The sequence below is a fragment of the Lonchura striata genome, chromosome 18, assembly GCF_050655825.1.
Source record: "Lonchura striata isolate lonStrDom1 chromosome 18, ASM5065582v1, whole genome shotgun sequence".
Lineage (NCBI taxonomy): Eukaryota > Metazoa > Chordata > Aves > Passeriformes > Estrildidae > Lonchura > Lonchura striata.
The window spans coordinates 9,827,321-9,844,387 of NC_140720.1; positions in this window are offsets into that span (position 1 = coordinate 9,827,321).

The window sequence follows — 17,067 nt, forward strand, 5'->3', positions numbered from 1 at the left end:
GGGCTCCCTTGGGTCTATCAGGGCAGCACAAGTTTGAGGTGGGGACAACTTCGGTGTGGGGTCCATCCTTCAATATAAGAATTTTTTGCAGTCAGGGCCAGGGGCGCCTGGGCACATCCTTTTTCCATTTTCCCTGGGAAAGAAAACTCAGCAGTCCAGGTTCCTGATGTCAGTTTGTGGGGCTCCCTTGGGTCTATCAGGGCAGCACAAGTTTGAGGTGGGGACAACTTCGGTGTGGGGTCCATCCTTCAATATAAGAATTTTTTGCAGTCAGGGCCAGGGGCGCCTGGGCACATCCTTTTTCCATTTTCCCTGGGAAAGAAAACTCAGCAGTCCAGGTTCCTGATGTCAGTTTGTAGGGCTCCCTTGGGTCTATCAGGGCAGCACAAGTTTGAGGTGGGGACATCTTCGGTGTGGGGTCCATCCTTCGATATAAGGATTTTTTGCAGTCAGTTCCCAGCCCAGGGCCAGGGGACCCTGGGCACATCCTTTTTCCATTTTCCCTGGGAAAGAATACTCAGCAGTCCAGGTTCCTGATGTCAGTTTGTAGGGCTCCCTTGGGTCTATCAGGGCAGCACAAGTTTGAGGTGGGGACAACTTCGGTGTGGGGTCCATCCTTCGATATAAGGATTTTTTGCAGTCAGGGCCAGGGTCCACCGGGCACATCCTTTTTCCATTTTCCCTGGGAAAGAAAACTCAGCAGTCCAGGTTCCTGATGTCAGTTTGTAGGGCTCCCTTGGGTCTATCAGGGCAGCACAAGTTTGAGGTGGGGACAAATTCGGTGTGGGGTCCATCCTTCGATATAAGAATTTTTTGCAGTCAGGGCCAGGGGCCCCTGGCACATCCTTTTTCCATTTTCCCTGGGAAAGAAAACTCAGCAGTCCAGGTTCCTGATGTCAGTTTGTAGGGCTCCCTTGGGTCTATCAGGGCAGCACAAGTTTGAGGTGGGGACAACTTCGGTGTGGGGTCCATCCTTCGATATAAGGAATTTTGCAGTCAGGGCCAGGGGCCCCTGGGCACATCCTTTTTCCATTTTCCCTGGGAAAGAAATCTCAGCAGTCCAGGTTCCTGATGTCAGTTTGTAGGGCTCCCTTGGGTCTATCAGGGCAGCACAAGTTTGAGGTGGGGACAACTTCGGTGTGGGGTCCATGCTTCGATATAAGGATTTTTTGCAGTCAGAACCAGCGGCCCCTGGGCACATCCTTTTTCCATTTTCCCTGGGAAAGAAAACTCAGCAGTCCAGGTTCCTGATGTCAGTTTGTAGGGCTCCCTTGGGTCTATCAGGGCACCACAAGTTTGAGGTGGGGACAACTTCGGTGTGGGGTCCATGCTTCGATATAAGGATTTTTTGCAGTCAGCGACAGGGGCCCCTGGGCACATCCTTTTTCCATTTTCCCTGGGAAAGAAAACTCAGCAGTCCAGGTTGCTGATGTCAGTTTGAAGGGCTCCCTTGGGTCTATCAGGGCAGCACAAGTTTGAGGTGGGGACAACTTCGGTGTGGGTTCCATCCTTCGATATAAAGATTTTTTGCAGTCAGGGCCAGGGGCCCCTGGGCAAATCCTTTTTCCATTTTCCCTGGGAAAGAAAACTCAGCAGTCCAGGTTCCTGATGTCAGTTTGTAGGGCTCCCTTGGGTCTATCAGGGCAGCACAACTTTGAGGTGGGGACAACTTCGGTGTGGGTTCCATCCTTCGATATAAAGATTTTTTGCAGTCAGGGCCAGGGGCCCCTGGGCACATCCTTTTTCCATTTTCCCTGGGAAAGAAAACTCAGCAGTCCAGGTTCCTGATGTCAGTTTGTAGGGCTCCCTTGGGTCTATCAGGGCAGCACAAGTTTGAGGTGGGGACAACTTCGGTCTGGGCTCCATCCTTCGATATAAGGATTTTTGCAGTCAGCGACAGGGGCCCCTGGGCACATCCTTTTTCCATTTTCCCTGGGAAAGAAAACTCAGCAGTCCAGGTTCCTGATGTCAGTTTGTAGGGCTCCCTTGGGTCTATCAGTGCAGCACAACTTTGAGGTGGGGACAACTTCGGTGTGGGGTCCATCCTTCGATATAAGGATTTTTTGCAGTCAGGGCCAGGGCCCACCGGGCACATCCTTTTTCCATTTTCCCTGGGAAAGAAAACTCATCAGTCCAGGTTCCTGATGTCAGTTTGTAGGGCTCCCTTGGGTCTATCAGGGCAGCACAAGTTTGAGGTGGGGACAAATTCGGTGTGGGGTCCATCCTTCGATATAAGAATTTTTTGCAGTCAGGGCCAGGGGCCCCTGGCACATCCTTTTTCCATTTTCCCTGGGAAAGAAAACTCTGCAGTCCAGGTTCCTGATGTCAGTTTGTAGGGCTCCCTTGGGTCTATCAGGGCAGCACAAGTTTGAGGTGGGGACAACTTCGGTGTGGGGTCCATGCTTCGATATAAGGATTTTTTGCAGTCAGGGCCAGGGGCCCCTGGGCACATCCTTTTTCCATTTTCCCTGGGAAAGAAAACTCAGCAGTCCAGGTTCCTGATGTCAGTTTGTAGGGCTCCCTTGGGTCTATCAGGGCAGCACAAGTTTGAGGTGGGGACAACTTCGGTGTGGGGTCCATCCTTCGATATAAGGATTTTTTGCAGTCAGAACCAGCGGCCCCTGGGCACATCCTTTTTCCATTTTCCCTGGGAAAGAAAACTCAGCAGTCCAGGTTCCTGATGTCAGTTTGTAGGGCTCCCTTGGGTCTATCAGGGCAGCACAACTTTGAGGTGGGGACAACTTCGGTGTGGGTTCCATCCTTCGATATAAAGATTTTTTGCAGTCAGGGCCAGGGGCCCCTGGGCAAATCCTTTTTCCATTTTCCCTGGGAAAGAAAACTCAGCAGTCCAGGTTGCTGATGTCAGTTTGTAGGGCTCCCTTGGGTCTATCAGGGCAGCACAAGTTTGTGGTGGGGACAACTTCGGTGTGGGGTCCATCCTTCAATATAAGAATTTTTTGCAGTCAGGGCCAGGGGCGCCTGGGCACATCCTTTTTCCATTTTCCCTGGGAAAGAAAACTCAGCAGTCCAGGTTCCTGATGTCAGTTTGTAGGGCTCCCTTGGGTCTATCAGGGCAGCACAAGTTTGAGGTGGGGACAACTTCGGTGTGGGGTCCATCCTTCAATATAAGAATTTTTTGCAGTCAGGGCCAGGGGCGCCTGGGCACATCCTTTTTCCATTTTCCCTGGGAAAGAAAACTCAGCAGTCCAGGTTCCTGATGTCAGTTTGTAGGGCTCCCTTGGGTCTATCAGGGCAGCACAAGTTTGAGGTGGGGACATCTTCGGTGTGGGGTCCATCCTTCGATATAAGGATTTTTTGAAGTCAGTGCCCAGCCCAGAGCCAGGGGACCCTGGGCACATCCTTTTTCCATTTTCCCTGGGAAAGAATACTCAGCAGTCCAGGTTCCTGATGTCAGTTTGTAGGGCTCCCTTGGGTCTATCAGGGCAGCACAAGTTTGAGGTGGGGACAACTTCGGTGTGGGGTCCATCCTTCGATATAAGGATTTTTTGCAGTCAGGGCCAGGGTCCACCGGGCACATCCTTTTTCCATTTTCCCTGGGAAAGAAAACTCAGCAGTCCAGGTTCCTGATGTCAGTTTGTAGGGCTCCCTTGGGTCTATCAGGGCAGCACAAGTTTGAGGTGGGGACAAATTCGGTGTGGGGTCCATCCTTCGATATAAGAATTTTTTGCAGTCAGGGCCAGGGGCCCCTGGCACATCCTTTTTCCATTTTCCCTGGGAAAGAAAACTCAGCAGTCCAGGTTCCTGATGTCAGTTTGTAGGGCTCCCTTGGGTCTATCAGGGCAGCACAAGTTTGAGGTGGGGACAACTTCGGTGTGGGGTCCATCCTTCGATATAAGGAATTTTGCAGTCAGGGCCAGGGGCCCCTGGGCACATCCTTTTTCCATTTTCCCTGGGAAAGAAATCTCAGCAGTCCAGGTTCCTGATGTCAGTTTGTAGGGCTCCCTTGGGTCTATCAGGGCAGCACAAGTTTGAGGTGGGGACAACTTCGGTGTGGGGTCCATGCTTCGATATAAGGATTTTTTGCAGTCAGAACCAGCGGCCCCTGGGCACATCCTTTTTCCATTTTCCCTGGGAAAGAAAACTCAGCAGTCCAGGTTCCTGATGTCAGTTTGTAGGGCTCCCTTGGGTCTATCAGGGCACCACAAGTTTGAGGTGGGGACAACTTCGGTGTGGGGTCCATGCTTCGATATAAGGATTTTTTGCAGTCAGCGACAGGGGCCCCTGGGCACATCCTTTTTCCATTTTCCCTGGGAAAGAAAACTCAGCAGTCCAGGTTGCTGATGTCAGTTTGAAGGGCTCCCTTGGGTCTATCAGGGCAGCACAAGTTTGAGGTGGGGACAACTTCGGTGTGGGTTCCATCCTTCGATATAAAGACTTTTTGCAGTCAGGGCCAGGGGCCCCTGGGCAAATCCTTTTTCCATTTTCCCTGGGAAAGAAAACTCAGCAGTCCAGGTTCCTGATGTCAGTTTGTAGGGCTCCCTTGGGTCTATCAGGGCAGCACAACTTTGAGGTGGGGACAACTTCGGTGTGGGGTCCATCCTTCAATATAAGAATTTTTTGCAGTCAGGGCCAGGGGCGCCTGGGCACATCCTTTTTCCATTTTCCCTGGGAAAGAAAACTCAGCAGTCCAGGTTCCTGATGTCAGTTTGTAGGGCTCCCTTGGGTCTATCAGGGCAGCACAAGTTTGATGTGGGGACAACTTCGGTGTGGGGTCCATCCTTCGATTTAAGGAGTTTTTGCAGTCAGGGCCAGGGGCCCCTGGGCACATCCTTTTTCCATTTTCCCTGGGAAAGAAAACTCAGCAGTCCAGGTTCCTGATGTCAGTTTGTAGGGCTCCCTTGGGTCTATCAGGGCAGCACAAGTTTGAGGTGGGGACAACTTCGGTGTGGGGTCCATCCTTCGATATAAGGATTTTTTGCAGTCAGGGCCAGGGGCCCAGGGCCAGGGGCCCCTGGGCACATCCTTTTTCCATTTTCCCTGGGAAAGAAAACTCAGCAGTCCAGGTTCCTGATGTCAGTTTGTAGGGCTCCCTTGGGTGTATCAGGGCAGCACAAGTTTGAGGTGGGGACAACTTCGGTGTGGGGTCCATCCTTTAATATAAGGATTTTTTGCAGTCAGGGCCAGCGGCCCCTGGGCACATCCTTTTTCCATTTTCCCTGGGAAAGAAAACTCTGCAGTCCACGTTCCTGATGTCAGTTTGTAGGGCTCCCTTGGGTCTATCAGGGCAGCACAAGTTTGAGGTATGGCCAACTTCGGTCTGGGCTCCATCCTTCGATATAAGGATTCTTTGCAGTGAGGCCTCAGCCCAGGGCCAGGGGCCCCTGGGCACATCCTTTTTCCATTTTCCCTGGGAAAGAAAACTCAGCAGTCCAGGTTCCTGATGTCAGTTTGTAGGGCTCCCTTGGGTCTATCAGGGCAGCACAAGTTTGAGGTGGGGACATCTTCTGTGTGGGGTCCATCCTTCGATGTAAGGATTTTTTGCAGTGAGTGCCCAGCCCATGGCCAGGGGCCCCTGGGCACATCCTTTTTCCATTTTCCCTGGGAAAGAAAACTCAGCAGTCCAGGTTCCTGATGTCAGTTTGTAGGGCTCCCTTGGGTCTATCAGGGCAGCACAAGTTTGAGGTGGGGACAACTTCGGTGTGGGCTCCATCCTTCGATATAAGGGTTTTTTGCAGTCAGGGCCAGGGGCCCCTGGGCACATCAGTTTTCCATTTTCCCTGGGAAAGAAAACTCAGCAGTCCAGGTTCCTGATGTCAGTTTGTAGGGCTCCCTTGGGTCTATCAGGGCAGCACAAGTTTGAGGTGGGGACAACTTCGGTGTGGGGTCTATCTTTGGATATAAGGATTCTTTGCAGTGAGGCCCCAGCCCAGGTCCAGGGGCCCCTGGGCACATCCTTTTTCCATTTTCCCTGGGAAAGAAAACTCAGCAGTCCAGGTTCCTGATGTCAGTTTGTAGGGCTCCCTTGGGTCTATCAGGGCAGCACAAGTTTGAGGTGGGGACAACTTCGGTGTGGGGTCCATCCTTCGATATAAGGATTTTTTGCAGTCAGGGCCAGGGGCCCCTGGGCACAACCTTTTTCCATTTTCCATGGGAAAGAAAACTCAGCAGTCCAGGTTCCTGATGTCAGTTTGTAGGGCTCCCTTGGGTCTATCAGGGCAGCACAAGTTTGAGGTGGTGACATCTTCGGAGTGGGGTCTATCCTTCGATATAAGGATTTTTTGCAGTGAGTGCCCAGCCCATGGCCAGGGGCCCCTGGGCACATCATTTTTCCATTTTCCCTGGGAAAGAAAACTCAGCAGTCCAGGTTCCTGATGTCAGTTTGTAGGGTTCCCTTGGGTCTATCAGGGCAGCACAAGTGTGAGGTGGGGACAACTTCGGTGTGGGGTCCATCCTTCGATATAAAAATTTTTTGCAGTCAGGGACAGGGGCCCCTGGGCACACCCTTTTTCCATTTTCCCTGGGAAAGAAAACTCAGCAGTCCAGGTTCCTGATGTCAGTTTGTAGGGCTCCCTTGGGTCTATCAGGGCAGCACAAGTTTGAGGTGGGGACAACTTCGGTGTGGGGTCCATCCTTCGATATAAGGATTCTTTGCAGTGAGGCCCCAGCCCAGGTCCAGGGGCCCCTGGGCACATGCTTCTTCCATTTTCCCTGGGAAAGAAAACTCAGCAGTCCAGGTTCCTGATGTCAGTTTGTAGGGCTCCCTTGGGACTATCAGGGCAGCACAAGTTTGAGGTGGGGACAACTTCGGTGTGGGGTCCATGCTTCGATATAAGGATTTTTTGCAGTCAGGGCCAGGGGCCACCGGGTACATCCCTTTTCCATTTTCCCTGGGAAAGAAAACTCAGCAATCCAGGTTCCTGATGTCAGTTTGTAGGGCTCCCTTGGGTGTATCAGGGCAGCACAAGTTTGAGGTGGGGACAAATTCGGTGTGGGCTCCATCCTTCGATATAAGGGTTTTTTGCAGTCAGGGCCAGGGGCCCCTGGGCACATCCTTTTTCCATTTTCCCTGGGAAAGAAAACTCAGCAGTCCAGGTTCCTGATGTCAGTTTGTAGGGCTCCCTTGGGTCTATCAGGGCAGCACAAGTTTGAGGTGGGGACAACTTCGGTGTGGGGTCCATGCTTCGATATAAGGATTTTTTGCAGTCAGAGCCAGGGGCCCTTAGGCACATCCTTTTTCCATTTTCCCTGGGAAAGAAAACTCAGCAGTCCAGGTTCCTGATGTCAGTTTGTAGGGCTCCCTTGGGTCTATCAGGACAGCACAAGTTTGAGGTGGGGACAACTTCGGTGTGGGGTCCATCCTTCGATATAAGGATTTTTTGCAGTCAGGGCCAGGGGCCACCGGGCACATCCTTTTTCCATTTTCCCTGGGAAAGAAAACTCAGCAGTCAGGGTTCCTGATGTCAACTTGTAGGGCTCCCTTGGGTCTATCAGGGCAGCACAAGTTTGAGGTGGGGACATCTTCGGTGTGGGGTCCATCCTTCGATATAAGGATTCTTTGCAGTGAGGCCCCAGCCCAGGTCCAGGGGCCCCTGGGCACACACTTTTTCCATTTTCCCTGGGAAAGAAAACTCAGCAGTCCAGGTTCCTGATGTCAGTTTGTAGGGCTCCCTTGGGTCTATCAGGGCAGCACAAGTTTGAGGTGGGGACAAATTCGGTGTGGGCTCCATCCTTCGATATAAGGGTTTTTTGCAGTCAGGGCCAGGGGCCCCTGGGCACATCCTTTTTCCATTTTCCCTGGGAAAGAAAACTCAGCAGTCCAGGTTCCTGATGTCAGTTTGTAGGGCTCCCTTGGGTCTATCAGGGCAGCACAAGTTTGAGGTGGGGACAACTTCGGTGTGGGGTCTATCTTTGGATATAAGGATTCTTTGCAGTGAGGCCCCAGCCCAGGTCCAGGGGCCCCTGGGCACATCCTTTTTCCATTTTCCCTGGGAAAGAAAACTCAGCAGTCCAGGTTCCTGATGTCAGTTTGTAGGGCTCCCTTGGGTCTATCAGGGCAGCACAAGTTTGAGGTGGGGACAACTTCGGTGTGGGGTCCATCCTTCGATATAAGGATTTTTTGCAGTCAGGGCCAGGGGCCCCTGGGCACAACCTTTTTCCATTTTCCCTGGGAAAGAAAACTCAGCAGTCCAGGTTCCTGATGTCAGTTTGTAGGGCTCCCTTGGGTCTATCAGGGCAGCACAAGTTTGAGGTGGTGACATCTTCGGAGTGGGGTCCATCCTTCGATACAAGGATTTTTTGCAGTGAGTGCCCAGCCCATGGCCAGGGGCCCCTGGGCACATCATTTTTCCATTTTCCCTGGGAAAGAAAACTCAGCAGTCCAGGTTCCTGATGTCAGTTTGTATGGTTCCCTTGGGTCTATCAGGGCAGCACAAGTTTGAGGTGGGGACAACTTCGGTGTGGGGTCCATCCTTCGATATAAGGATTTTTTGCAGTCAGGGCCAGGGGCCCCTGGGCACAACCTTTTTCCATTTTCCCTGGGAAAGAAAACTCAGCAGTCCAGGTTCCTGATGTCAGTTTGTAGGGCTCCCTTGGGTCTATCAGGGCAGCACAAGTTTGAGGTGGTGACATCTTCGGAGTGGGGTCTATCCTTCGATGTAAGGATTTTTTGCAGTGAGTGCCCAGCCCATGGCCAGGGGCCCCTGGGCACATCCTTTTTCCATTTTCCCTGGGAAAGAAAACTCAGCAGTCCAGGTTCCTGATGTCAGTTTGTAGGGCTCCCTTGGGTCTATCAGGGCAGCACAAGTTTGAGGTGGGGACAACTTCGGTGTGGGGTCCATGCTTCGATAAAAGGATTTTTTGCAGTCAGGGCCAGGGGCCCCTGGGCACATCAGTTTTCCATTTTCCCTGGGAAAGAAAACTCAGCAGTCCAGGTTCCTGATGTCAGTTTGTAGGGCTCCCTTGGGTCTATCAGGGCAGCACAAGTTTGAGGTGGGGACAACTTCGGTGTGGGGTCTATCTTTGGATATAAGGATTCTTTGCAGTGAGGCCCCAGCCCAGGTCCAGGGGCCCCTGGGCACATCCTTTTTCCATTTTCCCTGGGAAAGAAAACTCAGCAGTCCAGGTTCCTGATGTCAGTTTGTAGGGCTCCCTTGGGTCTATCAGGGCAGCACAAGTTAGAGGTGGGGACAACTTCGGTGTGGGGTCCATCCTTCGATATAAGGATTTTTTGCAGTCAGGGCCAGGGGCCCCTGGGCACAACCTTTTTCCATTTTCCCTGGGAAAGAAAACTCAGCAGTCCAGGTTCCTGATGTCAGTTTGTAGGGCTCCCTTGGGTCTATCAGGGCAGCACAAGTTTGAGGTGGTGACATCTTCGGAGTGGGGTCTATCCTTCGATATAAGGATTTTTTGCAGTGAGTGCCCAGCCCATGGCCAGGGGCCCCTGGGCACATCATTTTTCCATTTTCCCTGGGAAAGAAAACTCAGCAGTCCAGGTTCCTGATGTCAGTTTGTAGGGTTCCCTTGGGTCTATCAGGGCAGCACAAGTTTGAGGTGGGGACAACTTCGGACTGGGGTCCATCCTTCGATATAAGAATTTTTTGCAGTCAGGGACAGGGGCCCCTGGGCACACCCTTTTTCCATTTTCCCTGGGAAAGAAAACTCAGCAGTCCAGGTTCCTGATGTCAGTTTGTAGGGCTCCCTTGGGTCTATCAGGGCAGCACAAGTTTGAGGTGGGGACAACTTCGGTGTGGGGTCCATCCTTCGATATAAGGATTCTTTGCAGTGAGGCCCCAGCCCAGGTCCAGGGGCCCCTGGGCACATGCTTCTTCCATTTTCCCTGGGAAAGAAAACTCAGCAGTCCAGGTTCCTGATGTCAGTTTGTAGGGCTCCCTTGGGTCTATCAGGGCAGCACAAGTTTGAGGTGGGGACAACTTCGGTGTGGGGTCCATGCTTCGATATAAGGATTTTTTGCAGTCAGGGCCAGGGGCCACCGGGTACATCCCTTTTCCATTTTCCCTGGGAAAGAAAACTCAGCAATCCAGGTTCCTGATGTCAGTTTGTAGGGCTCCCTTGGGTGTATCAGGGCAGCACAAGTTTGAGGTGGGGACAAATTCGGTGTGGGCTCCATCCTTCGATATAAGGGTTTTTTGCAGTCAGGGCCAGGGGCCCCTGGGCACATCCTTTTTCCATTTTCCCTGGGAAAGAAAACTCAGCAGTCCAGGTTCCTGATGTCAGTTTGTAGGGCTCCCTTGGGTCTATCAGGGCAGCACAAGTTTGAGGTGGGGACAACTTCGGTGTGGGGTCCATGCTTCGATATAAGGATTTTTTGCAGTCAGAGCCGGGGGCCCTTAGGCACAACATTTTTCCATTTTCCCTGGGAAAGAAAACTCAGCAGTCCAGGTTCCTGATGTCAGTTTGTAGGGCTCCCTTGGGTCTATCAGGACAGCACAAGTCTGAGGTGGGGACAACTTCGGTGTGGGGTCCATCCTTCGATATAAGGATTTTTTGCAGTCAGGGCCAGGGGCCACCGGGCACATCCTTTTTCCATTTTCCCTGGGAAAGAAAACTCAGCAGTCAGGGTTCCTGATGTCAGCTTGTAGGGCTCCCTTGGGTCTATCAGGGCAGCACAAGTTTGAGGTGGGGACATCTTCGGTGTGGGGTCCATCCTTCGATATAAGGATTCTTTGCAGTGAGGCCCCAGCCCAGGTCCAGGGGCCCCTGGGCACACACTTTTTCCATTTTCCCTGGGAAAGAAAACTCAGCAGTCCAGGTTCCTGATGTCAGTTTGTAGGGCTCCCTTGGGTCTATCAGGGCAGCACAAGTTTGAGGTGGGGACAAATTCGGTGTGGGCTCCATCCTTCGATATAAGGGTTTTTTGCAGTCAGGGCCAGGGGCCCCTGGGCACATCCTTTTTCCATTTTCCCTGGGAAAGAAAACTCAGCAGTCCAGGTTCCTGATGTTAGTTTGTAGGGCTCCCTTGGGTCTATCAGGGCAGCACAAGTTTGAGGTGGGGACAACTTCGGTGTGGGGTCTATCTTTGGATATAAGGATTCTTTGCAGTGAGGCCCCAGCCCAGGTCCAGGGGCCCCTGGGCACATCCTTTTTCCATTTTCCCTGGGAAAGAAAACTCAGCAGTCCAGGTTCCTGATGTCAGTTTGTAGGGCTCCCTTGGGTCTATCAGGGCAGCACAAGTTTGAGGTGGGGACAACTTCGGTGTGGGGTCCATCCTTCGATATAAGGATTTTTTGCAGTCAGGGCCAGGGGCCCCTGGGCACAACCTTTTTCCATTTTCCCTGGGAAAGAAAACTCAGCAGTCCAGGTTCCTGATGTCAGTTTGTAGGGCTCCCTTGGGTCTATCAGGGCAGCACAAGTTTGAGGTGGGGACATCTTCGGAGTGGGGTCCATCCTTCGATACAAGGATTTTTTGCAGTGAGTGCCCAGCCCATGGCCAGGGGCCCCTGGGCACATCATTTTTCCATTTTCCCAAGGAAAGAAAACTCAGCAGTCCAGGTTCCTGATGTCAGTTTGTATGGTTCCCTTGGGTCTATCAGGGCAGCACAAGTTTGAGGTGGGGACAACTTCGGTGTGGGGTCCATCCTTCGATATAAGGATTTTTTGCAGTCAGGGCCAGGGGCCCCTGGGCACAACCTTTTTCCATTTTCCCTGGGAAAGAAAACTCAGCAGTCCAGGTTCCTGATGTCAGTTTGTAGGGCTCCCTTGGGTCTATCAGGGCAGCACAAGTTTGAGGTGGTGACATCTTCGGAGTGGGGTCTATCCTTCGATGTAAGGATTTTTTGCAGTGAGTGCCCAGCCCATGGCCAGGGACCCCTGGGCACATCCTTTTTCCATTTTCCCTGGGAAAGAAAACTCAGCAGTCCAGGTTCCTGATGTCAGTTTGTATGGTTCCCTTGGGTCTATCAGGGCAGCACAAGTTTGAGGTGGGGACAACTTCGGTGTGGGGTCCATCCTTCGATATAAGGATTTTTTGCAGTGAGTGCCCAGCCAATGGCCAGGGGGCCCTGGGCACATCCTTTTTCCATTTTCCCTGGGAAAGAAAACTCAGCAGTCCAGGTTCCTGATGTCAGTTTGTAGGGTTCCCTTGGGTCTATCAGGGCAGCACAAGTTTGAGGTGGGGACAACTTCGGTGTGGGGTCCATGCTTCGATATAAGGATTTTTTGCAGTCAGGGCCAGGGGCCACCGGGTACATCCCTTTTCCATTTTCCCTGGGAAAGAAAACTCAGCAGTCCAGGTTCCTGATGTCAGTTTGTAGGGCTCCCTTGGGTCTATCAGGGCAGCACAAGTTTGAGGTGGGGACAAATTCGGTGTGGGGTCCATCCTTCGATATAAGAATTTTTTGCAGTCAGGGCCAGGGGCCCCTGGCACATCCTTTTTCCATTTTCCCTGGGAAAGAAAACTCAGCAGTCCAGGTTCCTGATGTCAGTTTGTAGGGCTCCCTTGGGTCTATCAGGGCAGCACAAGTTTGAGGTGGGGACAACTTCGGTGTGGGGTCCATGCTTCGATATATGGATTTTTTGCAGTCAGGGCCAGGGGCCCCTGGGCACATCCTTTTTCCATTTTCCCTGGGAAAGAAAACTCAGCAGTCCAGGTTCCTGATGTCAGTTTGTAGGGCTCCCTTGGGTCTATCAGGGCAGCACAAGTTTGAGGTGGGGACAACTTCGGTGTGGGGTCCATCCTTCGATATAAGGATTTTTTGCAGTCAGAACCAGCGGCCCCTGGGCACATCCTTTTTCCATTTTCCCTGGGAAAGAAAACTCAGCAGTCCAGGTTCCTGATGTCAGTTTGTAGGGCTCCCTTGGGTCTATCAGGGCAGCACAAGTTTGAGGTGGGGACAACTTCGGTGTGGGGTCCATGCTTCGATATAAGGATTTTTTGCAGTCAGCGACAGGGGCCCCTGGGCACATCCTTTTTCCATTTTCCCTGGGAAAGAAAACTCAGCAGTCCAGGTTGCTGATGTCAGTTTGAAGGGCTCCCTTGGGTCTATCAGGGCAGCACAAGTTTGAGGTGGGGACAACTTCGGTGTGGGTTCCATCCTTCGATATAAAGATTTTTTGCAGTCAGGGCCAGGGGCCCCTGGGCAAATCCTTTTTCCATTTTCCCTGGGAAAGAAAACTCAGCAGTCCAGGTTCCTGATGTCAGTTTGTAGGGCTCCCTTGGGTCTATCAGGGCAGCACAAGTTTGAGGTGGGGACAACTTCGGTGTGGGGTCCATCCTTCAATAAAAGAATTTTTTGCAGTCAGGGCCAGGGGCGCCTGGGCACATCCTTTTTCCATTTTCCCTGGGAAAGAAAACTCAGCAGTCCAGGTTCCTGATGTCAGTTTGTAGGGCTCCCTTGGGTCTATCAGGGCAGCACAAGTTTGAGGTGGAGACAACTTCGGTCTGGGGTCCATCCTTCGATATAAGGAGTTTTTGCAGTCAGGGCCAGGGGCCCCTGGGCACATCCTTTTTCCATTTTCCCTGGGAAAGAAAACTCAGCAGTCCAGGTTCCTGATGTCAGTTTGTAGGGCTCCCTTGGGTCTATCAGGGCAGCACAAGTTTGAGGTGGGGACAACTTCGGTGTGGGGTCCATCCTTCGATATAAGGATTTTTTGCAGTCAGGGCCAGGGGCCCAGGGCCAGGGGCCCCTGGGCACATCCTTTTTCCATTTTCCCTGGGAAAGAAAACTCAGCAGTCCAGGTTCCTGATGTCAGTTTGTAGGGCTCCCTTGGGTGTATCAGGGCAGCACAAGTTTGAGGTGGGGATAACTTCGGTGTGGGGTCCATCCTTTAATATAAGGATTTTTTGCAGTCAGGGCCAGCGGCCCCTGGGCACATCCTTTTTCCATTTTCCCTGGGAAAGAAAACTCTGCAGTCCACGTTCCTGATGTCAGTTTGTAGGGCTCCCTTGGGTCTATCAGGGCAGCACAAGTTTGAGGTATGGACAACTTCGGTTTGGGCTCCATCCTTCGATATAAGGATTCTTTGCAGTGAGGCCTCAGCCCAGGGCCAGGGGCCCCTGGGCACACCCTTTTTCCATTTTCCCTGGGAAAGAAAACTCAGCAGTCCAGGTTCCTGATGTCAGTTTGTAGGGCTCCCTTGGGTCTATCAGGGCAGCACAAGTTTGAGGTGGGGACATCTTCGGTGTGGGGTCCATCCTTCGATGTAAGGATTTTTTGCAGTGAGTGCCCAGCCCATGGCCAGGGGCCCCTGGGCACATCATTTTTCCATTTTCCCTGGGAAAGAAAACTCAGCAGTCCAGGTTCCTGATGTCAGTTTGTAGGGTTCCCTTGGGTCTATCAGGGCAGCACAAGTTTGAGGTGGGGACAACTTCGGTGTGGGGTCCATCCTTCGATATAAGGATTTTTTGCAGTCAGGGCACAGCCCAGGGCCAGGGGCCCCTGGGCACATCCTTTTTCCATTTTCCCTGGGAAAGAAAACTCAGCAGTCCAGGTTCCTGATGTCAGTTTGTAGGGCTCCCTTGGGTCTATCAGGGCAGCACAAGTTTGAGGTGGGGACAACTTCGGTGTGGGGTCCATCCTTCAATATAAGGATTTTTTGCAGTCAGTTCCAGGGGCCCCTGGGCACATCCTTTTTCCATTTTCCCTGGGAAAGAAAACTCAGCAGTCCAGGTTCCTGATGTCAGTTTGTAGGGTTCCCTTGGGTCTATCAGGGCAGCACAAGTTTGAGGTGGGGACAACTTCGGTCTGGGGTCCATGCTTCGATATAAGAATTTTTTGCAGTCAGGGCCAGGGGCCCCTGGGCACATCCTTTTTCCATTTCCCCTGGGAAAGAAAACTCAGCAGTCCAGGTTCCTGATGTCAGTTTGTAGGGCTCCCTTGGGTCTATCAGGGAGCACAACTTTGAGGTGGGGACAACTTCGGTGTGGGGTCCATCCTTCGATATAAGGATTTTTTGCAGTCAGGGCCAGGGTCCACCGGGCACATCCTTTTTCCATTTTCCCTGGGAAAGAAAACTCAGCAGTCCAGGTTCCTGATGTCAGTTTGTAGGGCTCCCTTGGGTCTATCAGGGCAGCACAAGTTTGAGGTGGTGACATCTTCGGAGTGGGGTCTATCCTTCGATATAAGGATTTTTTGCAGTGAGTGCCCAGCCCATGGCCAGGGGCCCCTGGGCACATCATTTTTCCATTTTCCCTGGGAAAGAAAACTCAGCAGTCCAGGTTCCTGATGTCAGTTTGTAGGGTTCCCTTGGGTCTATCAGGGCAGCACAAGTTTGAGGTGGGGACAACTTCGGACTGGGGTCCATCCTTCGATATAAGAATTTTTTGCAGTCAGGGACAGGGGCCCCTGGGCACACCCTTTTTCCATTTTCCCTGGGAAAGAAAACTCAGCAGTCCAGGTTCCTGATGTCAGTTTGTAGGGCTCCCTTGGGTCTATCAGGGCAGCACAAGTTTGAGGTGGGGACAACTTCGGTGTGGGGTCCATGCTTCGATATAAGGATTTTTTGCAGTCAGGGCCAGGGGCCACCGTGTACATCCCTTTTCCATTTTCCCTGGGAAAGAAAACTCAGCAATCCAGGTTCCTGATGTCAGTTTGTAGGGCTCCCTTGGGTGTATCAGGGCAGCACAAGTTTGAGGTGGGGACAAATTCGGTGTGGGCTCCATCCTTCGATATAAGGGTTTTTTGCAGTCAGGGCCAGGGGCCCCTGGGCACATCCTTTTTCCATTTTCCCTGGGAAAGAAAACTCAGCAGTCCAGGTTCCTGATGTCAGTTTGTAGGGCTCCCTTGGGTCTATCAGTGCAGCACAAGTTTGAGGTGGGGACAACTTCGGTGTGGGGTCCATGCTTCGATATAAGGATTTTTTGCAGTCAGAGCCAGGGGCCCTTAGGCACATCATTTTTCCATTTTCCCTGGGAAAGAAAACTCAGCAGTCCAGGTTCCTGATGTCAGTTTGTAGGGCTCCCTTGGGTCTATCAGGGCAGCACAAGTTTGAGGTGGGGACAAATTCGGTGTGGGCTCCATCCTTCGATATAAGGGTTTTTTGCAGTCAGGGCCAGGGGCCCCTGGGCACATCCTTTTTCCATTTTCCCTGGGAAAGAAAACTCAGCAGTCCAGGTTCCTGATGTCAGTTTGTAGGGCTCCCTTGGGTCTATCAGGGCAGCACAAGTTTGAGGTGGGGACAACTTCGGTGTGGGGTCTATCTTTGGATATAAGGATTCTTTGCAGTGAGGCCCCAGCCCAGGTCCAGCGGCCCCTGGGCACATCCTTTTTCCATTTTCCCTGGGAAAGAAAACTCAGCAGTCCAGGTTCCTGATGTCAGTTTGTAGGGCTCCCTTGGGTGTATCAGGGCAGCACAAGTTTGAGGTGGGGACAACTTCGGTGTGGGGTCCATCCTTCGATATAAGGATTTTTTGCAGTCAGGGCCAGGGGCCCCTGGGCACAACCTTTTTCCATTTTCCCTGGGAAAGAAAACTCAGCAGTCCAGGTTCCTGATGTCAGTTTGTAGGGCTCCCTTGGGTCTATCAGGGCAGCACAAGTTTGAGGTGGTGACATCTTCGGAGTGGGGTCCATCCTTCGATACAAGGATTTTTTGCAGTGAGTGCCCAGCCCATGGCCAGGGGCCCCTGGGCACATCATTTTTCCATTTTCCCAAGGAAAGAAAACTCAGCAGTCCAGGTTCCTGATGTCAGTTTGTATGGTTCCCTTGGGTCTATCAGGGCAGCACAAGTTTGAGGTGGGGACAACTTCGGTGTAGGGTCCATCCTTCGATATAAGGATTTTTTGCAGTCAGGGCCAGGGGCCCCTGGGAACAACCTTTTTCCATTTTCCCTGGGAAAGAAAACTCAGCAGTCCAGGTTCCTGATGTCAGTTTGTAGGGCTCCCTTGGGTCTATCAGGGCAGCACAAGTTTGAGGTGGTGACATCTTCGGAGTGGGGTCTATCCTTCGATGTAAGGATTTTTTGCAGTGAGTGCCCAGCCCATGGCCAGGGACCCCTGGGCACATGCTTTTTCCATTTTCCCTGGGAAAGAAAACTCAGCAGTCCAGGTTCCTGATGTCAGTTTGTATGGTTCCCTTGGGTCTATCAGGGCAGCACAAGTTTGAGGTGGGGACAACTTCGGTGTGGGGTCCATCCTTCGATATAAGGATTTTTTG